General features: G+C 45.2%; 1 long non-coding RNA gene across 1 annotated transcript in view; it reads left to right on the top strand.

The window, feature by feature from the left end:
- LOC144142231 (uncharacterized) overlaps nt 1-9,614 on the top strand; it is a 29,337-nt gene extending 19,723 nt beyond the window's left edge. The window contains exons 2-5 of the long non-coding RNA XR_013316904.1: nt 117-256; nt 318-394; nt 3,224-3,307; nt 9,327-9,614. This is a non-coding gene — a long non-coding RNA (uncharacterized LOC144142231). The remainder of the gene's footprint in view (nt 1-116; nt 257-317; nt 395-3,223; nt 3,308-9,326) is intronic.
- The last annotated feature ends 3,560 nt before the right edge of the window (nt 9,615-13,174 follow it).

Below are 13,174 nucleotides of genomic sequence, written 5' to 3' on the forward strand. Positions count from 1 at the left end.
AATGAAGCGGGCTTTCAGTAAAAAAACACCCGTCAAATTCAATACAATTCAATACTAGGTACTAGTATTTGTATGGTCTTCACCGCATGATAACACCTAAACCGTTTCTGTTACAGTTTTATAACACCAAGTACTATATTTGGTCTGTCCTCAGCACGCGACCACCATGGAGAATGAATTGTACTGCCGACAAGTGGATAGAAGGATCTGGTTATAGCTTCCTCTTTGCACGTAGTTACAATGAAAGTGGTATAATGTAAGTTTTGTTTAGGTAAAACGATATTCCTGCCTGTTATATTTCACACTAATTCATGCAGCCAGCACAAGGTGCTCCGTGGAACCATTTCCCGCCCACTTTTTAGAGTAGGCGAACTAATGAATGTTACGGGCCTCGGTAAGCAAAGTTCACTTTTTACTCTTTCTTTTAGTTGTTCTAAGAAATGCATTTAGGGCGTAGGCATTATATCGTACTCATTTCCGATGCTGGTCTCGCAGGGGCAATAAAACATTTCTCATCTCATCTTAGTGGAAATGCCAGCTTTGCCTTTAGGAAATTTACAAATGCGGTAAATATAAACATAAAAGAACTAAGTGCTATCGACGCTCACGGGAAAAACTTTTATGAGGACAGCCATAAAAGGTACTGCAAAATAATTTTTCAAGAACATGACTCGCCTTAAAAATCGTAATTCGAGTGCTCGTAAGGACCACCAGAAATATCGGATTTTCTTTTACATAGCTTGCAGCCCTGCAGTATTTCTTCTTGGCTGTGAATTTCTTTTTTCGATGTCCTACTAAGAAAATAGCAGAAAAAAGGCTAAACGTACCGGTTGGCCTTTCAAACCAATTCCCATTGCTAGAGCTACCACCTCACACAACGTGTTGCTTTTATTTACGTATGTTACGGTACTATAGTTTTAGAACGAATGACTGACTGCAGCACAGTATTATTCCATGGGTCCTTTAGAGCGCTTGTGTTTCCTGTCAACAGGTCGCCTTTTTATAGAGAGCCCTGCGTCTTTACCAACGTTAGATATAAGATTGTTCTCCGCGTGCTACCATCAGTAGCTTATACCTTCAATTTTAAGGCACCAAAAACAGACTGGTGTAAGACGATGGCTCGATTTTCTAATTAAGAATCGAAATGTTTTGCGCCCCTTCGTAAACTGTAGACCTATACATTTGTAGACAGCCTGCATTGAATGTGCTGGGCAGGCATATTTCGTGCGGCTTAAAAAGTCTTTTTGATACGATGGAATGACTATATGGCACGTGCAGTAAATAGATGATACATAAATACCAGCTTTAAATATTCTCTACTGTTTAGTCAAGGTTTATAAAAAGCATCAAAAAATCAGATTTCAGATATTCGAATATTATTATATTTTTATATGCGTACTCACCTATGTGCGAACCTCGTTAGACGAATCACCAAACTGGCAATACAAAAAAAACCTAGGAAACTAAGTCTCTGTTACTTTTTGGAGGTTCAACGTGTGCAAGATAAAATGAAGCGAATTCCTCGCGCATGCAAATGACAACATATAAATAAGCTAATACAGATGTGTAACTCGACATTTTCAGTAAATTCATCTAGCATTGGAATGCTGCTGTGCACCTAATGCATGCAGACTACTGTTTCAACACAGCGTTATACTATTTATGGCGCTATTCGTTGTTATAAACAGTCAATTCGAATAAGTTGCTTCACTGAAAGTGTAATGAAAATTATGCGTTGGTTCGGTATATCTCTATACACCCATTGTACATCTGGGTCTCTAAGGCATTGCATGTACCAGTAGGTTTTACAAATCACCAGTAATGCACGAGTGCCTTTAAGAGTTGTAGAAACGTAATTCAATCCCTAGCAATATAGTAGAATAGCATCACCGATGAACCCTGTTACGTTACTCTTTCGCAAAAATCTCTTTGTAGGTAGGATTACGGTAACGTTGAAACTATGATAGTCCAAATCCTGCCCAGCCTAACATCTCTGTTCAAATTTATGCGCGGCTGTCCCATGTTCATTGAACTACACCAAAAAACTAACATCGATCAAGCTCACATGTGAAGTCTTCATAATCTAGAAAAATGGTAAAACCACTATCGAACGTGTGAAAACCTCCCATAAATATTTCAAGCCTAAATTCAGAACAATTAAATTTACGTTTTCCTTCTTTTCTCCTAGACTTACCACACACTGTTGGGTCATTTCTGTACACAATTATTTTAAGTAACCTCGTATCGGCCTAAACCAGATTATTCTGCGGTAATTTTATTGTCAGAAGACGTTCCTTGTTTTGAGCTTTTTCTCGAGCTATACAATTTTTGTGACGGTTTTAGCTTCTTGCTAACTTTATTTATATTCTAAACGTTTGATCTGTTCCCTGTTTCACGTCAACAAAAAGCACTGTGTCTTTGTTTGCCCAATTTGCTTCATCGCACTCCTGATCTTGCAACAGTGTCTTTGAGCGGTCATATGACATCGTTCATATGTCTCCTTTCTACTAAATAAATGGCATGGCAATTTACCTTTCCTGGTTGGTTGCTTAGAAATGACCATGAAAGAATAGATGCCCAAACATGACAGTAATTCTTGCTCATAGGTATAAACGCCTTAGGCATGTGTTTTTTGTGTTGAAAATGTTAACGTTGGAATTCGTCGTCCGAGGCTATTACTGAATGTTACACTTTTCTGGCCCTTTTCGCACAACAAAAAAATTTCGAACGTTATGAACACAGTGTGAGTCAGGCTCTCGGGCAATCTGGCAATGTCACGAAAAGGATATAGGCAAAAAAACGTAGTTTCACGGCATTGCTCCACCTAATTACCTTCCGAGTGTTCTATAGAAAACAAAATCGCTCTCAGATAAAATACTCATCAATCTTTTGCGTTTTTCTGATCAAAATACTTTTCGCAAATTCTATCTTCGCCCACGCTAACCGAAGTAAACAAGGCAAACCGAATTCTTCCAAATAGAATATTTAAATAAGGAAGGTTGCTTCCAAAGCAAAACCATAAATTTGCGTAGAACTAAAATAGGAGCAGGATTTGTACCTCCTTAGTTAGGGCACAGCAAACTACCCAGAAGAATAACGTCGCTTCACAAGTTCTAGGGCTAAGAGCGAGTTAAGACGTTTTTCGTAGCCGTTATTGATGCAAGTTGTTTTTTGTTCCGGAGTACAGCAGAATGATAAACATGTGCGTGTATTCTTTTTGCAGGCACGTCGCAAATTGAACAGATTGCTGACATAAACTACAAGTGGGGGTGTGCTGTGTTTCTCACGTACCCGCGTCTTAATTCCAGTAAGTGAAATATTAGTACTTTATCTTCATTTATAGCACAGACTACGTTAATGTCCCTTCGTAAGCATTGCGAATAAAAATGATAGTTCGAAGGTATTGAGAATTGTCTTGGAGTTTCCAAGAGTGCCCTTCAACCAGGACTTACTGGCCTAGTTTGTCATCGCCGCCAATAAATACAAACTTCTACTAAGTCAATCGAACAGAATTGGAGACGTTTGTCTAGAGCGGGGTTGGTGATGGCGTGACCAGCTTGTATCAAATTCAAGTAATTTTAAAAATAGCCTTCCGGAGATAATTGATTGAACGAAGTGATCAGGGACCGTGGCGGGCACTTTAAAACGACTTCCAAGTGCTATTTAGTGAAGTAATTACCTAAAATTCGTAACTGCCTTATTAATTATTTCCGTTAGGTGTTTGAGTGTAGTGAAAATAAATTAAGTGGATCTTGAGTTCATCCGGTATCGATTGTTAGATTTGCGAAATGTTAATTGCGCGATAAAATACAGCCCTCGGAACGTTCGCTCTCCTGATCTACGCAACAAGCTCAGTGCGCCAGTTGAGCGCAGCAAACCCATGCCCATGTGTTGAAGTTATTCAGAGCTGTACATTTTACAAGCATGCCGTGCCTTATCTTCGTATAAATCTTCGCACGCAAATGGCGACCACAAGAGAGAGAGAGAGAGGGAGAGAGATCACTTTATTAAGCCTTTACCAAGTTTACTCGAGCGGTGTGGCTGTAGGTTTGAGGCCGGGGGCGAGATTGTCAGCGCGGGTGACAAAGAAGTATATATACCTCTGAGTCCGAGTTACCCAGCGCTCCCTCCCACTGCTCGTCATTAGCTATGTAGGGAAGGGGACTCTTAAGGCAGGCCCACTTAGAGTGGACCAGTATGGCTAGGTCCCCAATTAGCGGACAGTTTGGCAAGGATAACTGCGAGGTGTGAATTCGATGCAGTAGTGCTCGGCAGGCCAAGGAGTTTGTCTGCCTCAGTCGCCATGCGCTCCTGATTGTTGGTTAGCTCAGGGAGGCGAGGAGCGTATCGATGGCGAGAGAGGCGGTAATGCGTACTTACATTGTGCGTGAGTAATTGATCTTTTGCTGAACTGGGGCCGTAGGGGGGGAAGAGGCTGGCACCGGCACGATAGGCAATCCCTGTGCTGCATTGTGCGCTGCCTCATCGCGCAAAAACCAGTGTGCACCGGAGTTAACACGGTGTCTACCAGGCAGGACAAGGGATTTCGAAGGGCTATTTTGGACGCCACGAAGGATATGTACCTGCGGGCCGAGTTTTAGATGGCCGTTTTTGAATCGGTGGTAATATTTCTAGGTGAACGCCAGGTTGTTAGTGCCAGCGCTGTTGCCCGTCCTCTCCCGCTGCAGGGGTGTTTGTGCGGATGGTTAGAATGTTAAAAGGAGGTCGTTCGGACTATAATTATGGCGATGGCAAAGGCATCTTGATGGCGGTATTCTGCCGCACTAACGTACAGAATGTCAGGTTTGATAGGAAATGTTTTGGCAAGTGCCCGTGCATGTTGCTCCCTTCTCCCTGTGTGGAATGTGTGCTGCTTGTTCCTCGTAAGAGGGCGGACACGGAGACAGTCGTGGATATGCCGGGGGATAGGATTAGCAGGCTCGGACCAGATTGTGGTCCCGATACCAAGGCGGAGCTGTATATTCTCTCCAGTGGGAGTAGTTGAGAGGCGGCGGAGATGATTCATATGATGTGCTTCGACCAGTTCCTCAATAGAAAAAAGGTCTAAAAAGTGACGGATACGACGTAATCCTTTCTGCTCGAGCTGTAGATGAAGCGCGGAGTGCGTGTAACGTGTACAACTCCGAATTACGTCGAGACATGAACATTTCCCTACTTCGAGCAGCTGATGCCCGGATCCCGTTGCGCGCATCGCATAGCTGACGTTCTGAGCGCTGTAGGTGTGCACCCAATTACAATTTTGTAAGCCTAAATATGTATATCGGATTGACTGATGATCATTACCGATAAGGTAAAGTTTACCCGCCGGCTTGAAAAAAGAGATGTCCCACTGCTTGTTCTAATGGAGTCCCAACACTATCAGAGTTCCAAAGGACAAGCAAAGAGATGTCCCCGCCCATGTCATTCTTTGTTTGAACGCTCCAGCAACATGGTCGTTGCCGGCTTATTTACGAAGGTTCATAGAAGCTTTATAGAAAATTTCCAAAACTTTTTATGCATCTAGAATGCGTTTTCAGTTGCATCGGCTCCAATAAGGAGATCATCTATGTCAATCGCGTGTTGCAGGAGTCGAGCTGTCACTGCGAACCGGCTCGCTACGGAGCGAATATGGTGCTTCCGTGTAACTGCTGGTAGAAAATGACTCAAAGTGGCCCCAAAGAGCACCCGAGTCAATCTCCAGACGTCTAGTTCTGGTAATGGTTGGTCTGCTTTGGGTGATGTCCTGAATCACGAGAATGGAAGCGCATCTCGGTCTGATTCCCAGAGGCCAATCTGGAGGAACGCTTTTTAAATGTCGGTAATGATCGCCACTTCGTACCATCGGGAATTAAACCTGGGCCGGCTTCTAGGTTTTGGTTCAACGACTTCGCACCAGATCCGTCAGACTATTCGAACATTTGTTGTTGCGCAATCCTCACGTATTACAGCTCGATACGGCATTTATTAAAGTATTTTTAAGAGTTCCCTTTTTTTTGTGGTACTCTTTCCGCTGGTACCTCCATGGGGTATTCTCAAATACTCAAGTCTTGTCTTTCTATCAGCCCATGGAATCTGTCTAGCTCCTTCATAAAACTGTGCAAATGTTTGCTGTAGTGTGATTATCAGACAGAACGACACTCTCCTTCCATGGTAACGCGACTAAATACCGTTTGCCTTTCTTAGAGATGTCTCCGGGCTTCATCCCCAACTCATCCCTCCTTATCGCTGGTTCCTCTTTGGCATTGGTTCCGGGGCTTACAAGGTCTCAGAAATGAGTAGAAAGTTTTAAGGTCTCTTTATTTTCGACGGGTGTATAAACGAAAACAACGTTCGCACACTGAATTTTGCCGGCTGCACCAAGCAACAGATGTTAAATCGTCCATGCTAATTTGTTATCTACACTTGCAACTTTCCATGCCCAGGCTTCACTGCACCGGTCACTATCTCCTAATAACAGTATCATCCAATGAGGACGGCAATCTGTTTATCTTCCACTCCTTGCACTGAAAGAGCCTTCGTATGGATGTGCATATTATACATTCCCCTTACAACGTTATGTTGTACAGAAATGATTTCGCTGAAAATTGCATGTACTTCTAGGGCTTCCATACTCATCAGACCTTTGTTGTCAGCAGCGAAAATAACGATTCGCACCTTCTTCATTCCTTTAAGCGTGCGTTGACCTCCGAAGACACCAACGGTCAGCGTCTTTCTTCAAGCGGTTCGCATCCGAGTCTCTGAGCAGCATACGAAGTATAAACCTTTGCTGACATCCTCCTTCGAACAGGACTCGGTAGCGCCCGGATGTTTTAGCAGCTCCTACGTTCGCTGTGAGATTCTGCAGCAGCACTACGGAGGCCGCTTGTTGGGAGATCAAGTTTGCAGGGGTCAAGGTAACGTTGCCCCCGTCGTTTTTAGAGCTGCCTGAGACGCACACAGATGTTTCTTGCCTCATCGAGCACTTGCCACATTTAGGCTGGCTTCTGCACTGTTTAGACATGCGGCCCTTCATGGGGCAACGACATAGCTTTAGGCTTTGCGAGCATCCCCTTTTTGTGTGGCAGGCTCAGTTTCTTTGAATCGCAGGCTTCGGCAGACTGCTTTTTAGAGTGGCAAACAAGCACTGCTTGGGGCCCCTCGCTGAACCTTGCAGCGCAGATTTTGCAGGAACATCACGCGGACGCTTGGCTTTCCGTCCATCTTCTGGGGTGCGAAGAATCTTATGTGCGGCGATTTCACCAACGGCCTCTCGACGCATAGGCTTATGTTGAAATAATAGCAAGAGAAGTTAAAGCTCCTGGTCAGGATGGACCGTTTGACCGGTCGAGTGGCCGAGTGCGTTTAGCGAACCCTTAGATGAGGAGAGCCACGTATTTACCCCCATGGAATCGCAGGACCAAGTCTGTTGGTAGGACCCTTTGTAGGATACGTGTGTGTGACCAAAGCATGGTAATTGATATGTATTCACCGCTACCACGCGATACATGTAACTTTCCCTTCCGCCCTCCTGCTTGGTCCTTAGAGGACTGCAGTATGTACTAAATAAAAAAAAATTTCGCGCAGCCTGGTGCAGTGGGTCGTGGAATGCTCCCTCTGAAAGCGCATTTAGGCTTCGGATGTGGACCTCGAACCAATAATAAAGTTGCTTATGTTGTCGGATATCGGATGACGATGTAACCGGCTTCAAGTCCAGGAAGCCTCGCCGATTATCTCTTACGATGATCCGGTCATCTCCTCAGTGCTCTTTCAGTATCTCCATGGCGTCCTTGTAGGAGTGGTCGGTAGCCTGCAGTCCGGATATGGCTGATGCAGCTGTTTCAGTAGTGGGGTTGCTGAAGTAGTTGAACTTCTCAGCCATGCTGAGCTTGCCGCTTTTGTGGACGGCTGCAGAAAAGTGCAACCAGAATGGCTGCCATGATATGCAGTTGCCGTCACATTTGAGGAGCTATAGTTGGGGAAGGTCGCATTCGCAATTTGGTGATCGGTTGACGGTGGTCAGGCGAGGCGCCGAAGTCCGGCATTCCTGCAGCTTACAAAGTAAATTCGCGGTCGTGCTGACAACCTTGTTTCGGTATAGTCTAGCGTGTAACGTCTCCCTGTCCGCTAGCTCATCTATCGTCTCATCGAAGATCGCCTAGTCCAACTTCTCTCTGACCATAAAATGCGCCATAAAAGCACCTGTCGTCTCATCTCGACTTCGCCTATATGGTCTTCTACTTCCGATAGAAGGTCATCAAGTTGCGCCAGTAGGCTGCGGCGCCGTCCATGCTCTGGTCACACGCTGCTCGGAACTCTCGGCAAGATCGCAGGCCCCGCGTCTTTTTCTTAACTTTCCCAGCTGCCTGCGTCGATAGATTGGCGTCGTCTAAAACTGCCGGGTTCTCGGCCCCGTGGGTTGGACCTCTGGGTCCTCTAGCTGTGGCGTCATGTTCAGGAATTCAGAAAGCGGAGCGACAGGTCTTGATGTGATGAGGCGTTAATGAAAGTTAGTTAAAAAAAAGTGGGTGCAAGCCTGCACCGGCCGCCATGAGAGCACGCGGAAGCTCCTCAGGTTCATTATAATAATGATGATGACCAGCGCCTTCTGCTGCCGGTGAGGAAAAGGAAGTGAAAACAGTATCATTTATGATTGCGTTCAAAGCAATATTTTACTCTAAAGAACGTCCCTGGATTTTTTCTGCATAATCTAAACACGAAATGCAGGTCAGATGTATTTCAATTTGCGTTTTCAAATAAAAGCAACACAACGTGCTCGGAAGGACGAAGAACGAGATTGTCAGGTTTGTGCTTTGCGCCCTGATATTTTATTTCTGCTGTTTTATGCTCGGAGTACTGATGCTCGCATTACCATTTTGTGTTCATACTCCTAGTCTCATTTATTAACCACATACTTGCCTTATAAAGCACTTGAGAATTGAAACTGGTGTTAACAAAAGAAATATTAGTATTTTTTAAAATATCGCAAACCGTCATGGAAAGTGCCCTCGATGCATAACGAACGTTTGCTAAAGTGGTTAAAATATACTCTCTTGTTTCAATATCACTGTTTCTATGAAACACTTTTTATCTCAATAGAAGCCCTGCTTGAAGTTAGCAGGCAATCCTTAACACAACATATTTTGAACCTGCAAATAAATGTCCATCTATTAACTGAAAACTCTGCTAGGCGCGTAATCAAACTTTATGGTCTTTTTAAATAGGGGGTACATTCGAGCTATTAAGTTGTAAGGTGTAACGCTTCAACCATGATTGTTTATGCTGATATTTAAGCCGCATATCGGTCACAGGCTCGTAAATTGTGGTTTTTGTTCTTTTTCTGCTTCCAGCAATTCGTGAAAAAGTATGTGATCTTAGAATAAAAGGATCCGCCATAGGATTAAAACAAGTGCCAAAAGATTGCATATCTTTGTTCCGAGCTACTTGCTTGACAAGGCGATGGTATTGGGTTTACAACAACAGTTGTCGGGTTAATGCCTAATCATCTAATTAGAATTCTCTTTATTTGAGAAGAGAAATTTCTGAATAAAATTGTCAAATGAAGACGTCTAGAATAAACAGATGTGTGGTCTTGGTTTTAAAGTAGTATTATGTGCCCAGAGAACACAGTCCCTCACTTTACGAATCTCTCCATTGGTTACGAAAATGTATTCTTGCCTCGTCATAGTTGTAGATGGCACTAGCTTCTGAGTCATGTTTAACAAGTGCATGAGCATATTTACCTTCTAATACTAAGCGAAATGATTGAAACCTTTCGCCGGAAATTTTCATTTTCCGCTTTCCAACAGCAACGTTTAAATAAAAACCGTGTTATTCTTATAAAAATAGGTTCCTGACTCCACAACACCTTCGTCGAATAAACTTCGCGATAGCAGCCATTGAACTTGTACAAGTTTAAACTTCTTGAGAGGTGTTACTGACAGTCGCCAAACCCTTTCAGGGTCACGGACGTACGTATACGTCCTCTGCAAACACCTTCAGAATGGTCAATAACGTTTATGTACGTCATCGCTTGTATGTTTAAACAGCACGTCTTTTTCGATAACCTCTTGCTTGCAATGTGCTGCCACACTGCGGAAATACGTCAAATTACTTTCTTGCGCCGACGGCTGTTATTTTTATTTTTTATGATTTAATTCAGCGGCGCGCCGGCTATCGCTTGCGCATCCGGTAACGAGGGGGCGCGCTGGGTATCGCCCACCGGGCACCCTACCACCTCTCGCTTCTTGCGCCTGCCACAGACCAATGGCTATTGCGAAACTCATTGGGCTGTTTTTTTTTGTATTTTATAGGAGCGGTGCCACGTCTGTCGCTCGCGCAACTGGCCGTGCGCCCACGCGCAGCGGCTGCTCTCGGTATCATCCTCCGGGCGCTTCCGCTTTTTGCGCCCGCGAAAGTGACGTTTATCTGATTTTGATTCACTCAAAAGAGGATGACTTGTTGGTCTCTCGTTTTCATTTATAATTTTTCTTGTGTTACTCATGAATAAACCACATGTATGTACTAACACAAACAACTTTTTTGTCACTTTATGGTCACCCAAAAAAATTGCGATAATTTTTTCTCCACATAGATTCAACCGAAGAATTTAAATCAGCAATAACAAAAATCTACCCTGGGGGATCGCATTGGGGACACAATTCGACCCTGAAAGGGCTAAGCAAAAACTCGCGGTTATTACACCCTTAGCTTCTCGTGGTGAATCGGGACTAGTGATAAAATATGCTTTTATTGTAGCCTGGTGGCGCCCGAGTTTTAAAGTCACTACTATAGAACACGGTGCATCTTGTTGCCGTCATCGCGCGATTTACCAGTTTTATCTCGACTTAAATTGGAGGTTCGACGTAAACATGTCTATCCCACACTATTCCGGTAATGTCCCTCTTTTTTGGCGATGGTAACGTTTCCAGTGTTCGGCACGCATGCCTACATCATACGACTAAGTGTGGTACACTCTATACATGGTGAAAATGCGAAGGCGTAAATAGGGGAACCACTCGCATCTAATCTGTTCAAATGTGTAGGGACGATGATCTGAATTTGCCTGAGCAGCCTCTGTCCGAACAAAGGCAACCGAACGGGTATGACGTGCACGAGATTATGGTATATAGTGGTAGTGGGTATGCATGTTGTGGTGTTTGCGCAACTTCTTAGTTTTGGCGTGTGATCAGCTTCTTAGTGTGCCCTGCTAGTTAGATATAAAGTCTTTCTATAGGTGTCAAAGAAAGTAAGACATACTATGTAAGAACACTTAGTTTAAGAATTTTGGAATATATTGGCAGAAACACAAAATGGACGCGGCTACTTATCCCAAGAAGATTTCGAACAATAAATTATCAAGTGGCTATACCACTGTATACTGGCACTTTCCGTAAAACACTTGAAAAAATCTGTGGTATTTCAATGTTTAAATAGTTACAGCCACGCTGTATTAGAACGGCATATGCAAAAAACACATTAGACATTTAGCAGAAGAGTGTCTCGGTTGCAAAGCGAATTTTTATGCAGGGCTGAGTGAAGGTTAATTGGTTTATTGAAGTTTATTGCCGTATTCTTGGGAGGTTGTGGCCGTTACTACACCAGGGTGGTCAATCCTGCTCTGGTGAGGGAGTGCGTTATCGGCAATGGTCACCGGGGTCATGACGCACCCCGAGCCTGATTTTGCAACTGGACTGCGTCGTCATAGTATGTGTGTCGGGGGCGTTCGTGTGTGTGTGTTCTCGTGTGTGTGCGTGCGTCTGTGAGTGTGTGTGCGTGCGCGTGTGGGTGAGTGTGAGTGTATGCGTGTGTGCATGTGTGTGGGTGTGGGTGTGTCTGTGTGTTTGGGTGAGTGTGTGTGTGTGCCTGTAGGTGTAGATGTTTGAGCGAGTCTGTGTGTGTGTTTGGTGTGTGTCGGTGTGTGATGTGTGTGTGTGTGCGTGTGTGTGTGTGTGTGTGTGTGTATGTGTGTGTGTGTGTGTGTGTGTGTGTGTGTTTGTGTGTGTGTTTGTGTGTGTGTGCGTGCGCGCGCGTGTGTGCCGTCAAGACATTGCGTGTGTGTGCGTTCAAGCAGGAACTTTTCCGCGGCCTTCTTAGACTGGGGACTTGTTATAGCCGTGTAGGGTGTCCGCTTTATTTGACCTTTTTGCCGTTTCACGAAGACGAGCGACGTCTTGAGGAGGGATCGATTTGGGGCCCATGTGGGTCTCCATGCCAGCCGCACACTGTACTTAGGGCTAATTGTTTGGCGCCGCCGACACGGTGAAGCCGCCTCGGCGACAAATCCGTGGGCGAGTGCGCGCCCTCGTGCAAGGCATTCTTCCCCATCCGCGATTACAGCACACCGGTCGCCGGCCTTCTAGCGGCCAGACTCCACGCCTGTACCCTCTTTCCCCTCTGGAGACCTTTCCCTACGACCGAGGTCACGTCGGAAGCAGTATTGCTCGGCTTAGGGCTTTTCTGCCGAGGCCTCAAACCTGAGTGGGTCGGACAAAGTGGCTAGCGTTCCTCGACACCGAGAGAAAGCGAGTCTCCGCTCAGGCGACGAGACGAGGCAGCGGCCATGGACGGCTCATCTAACTCGTGGGGACACCGTACAAGCCCAAGCCCAAGACAGCCTGTCCAGTTGGTGTTTCATTGTTTACGACCTAGCAATAAAGCGCGGTTTGTCGACATAGCCTAGGGCGCCTCGATGCGGGCCCGCTCCGTTGAGGGTGGCGCCACTTTTTGAAGGGGTCGCCGCCGCCAAGACCGGTTCTCGGGAGGCGCCGCCGCCATTTTTTTGCATCCCGCCCCCTCCGACTCCCACGCTAGGCGCGCGAAAAGCGGCGCTCTTCACAAAGTCTCTTTGCAGAATGACTGGGTGCTGCGTTCCCCAGTGTTTTAACAGCGCTACGAATGTATGAAGGATGTTTTAGTTTCCTAGAGACCCAAAAAGGTGGCTTCTGTGGACGGGGAAGATCAAGAGGGACAAGTGGCAGCCGACGAACCACTCCTGCATATGCGGTGTAAGTACCCGGCTTGCCAAATCCATTTGGGGCTATTGTCAGCTTGTCCGTGTAGTGGTTTCTAGATACCAGACGTACAATTTTATGTGTTTAAGTTGGAGGTTTCATCTTGCTTTTGTGGCCTTTTTATATTTGATTGATGCAAACGGAAATGGCCCCTTAAAGCGGGAGGCCGATATGAAACGTATGGC

This window comes from Haemaphysalis longicornis, unplaced genomic scaffold, assembly GCF_048455015.1.
Source record: "Haemaphysalis longicornis isolate Haplotype H1 unplaced genomic scaffold, Haemaphysalis longicornis Haplotype H1 scaffold_6, whole genome shotgun sequence".
Classification (NCBI taxonomy): domain Eukaryota; kingdom Metazoa; phylum Arthropoda; class Arachnida; order Ixodida; family Ixodidae; genus Haemaphysalis; species Haemaphysalis longicornis.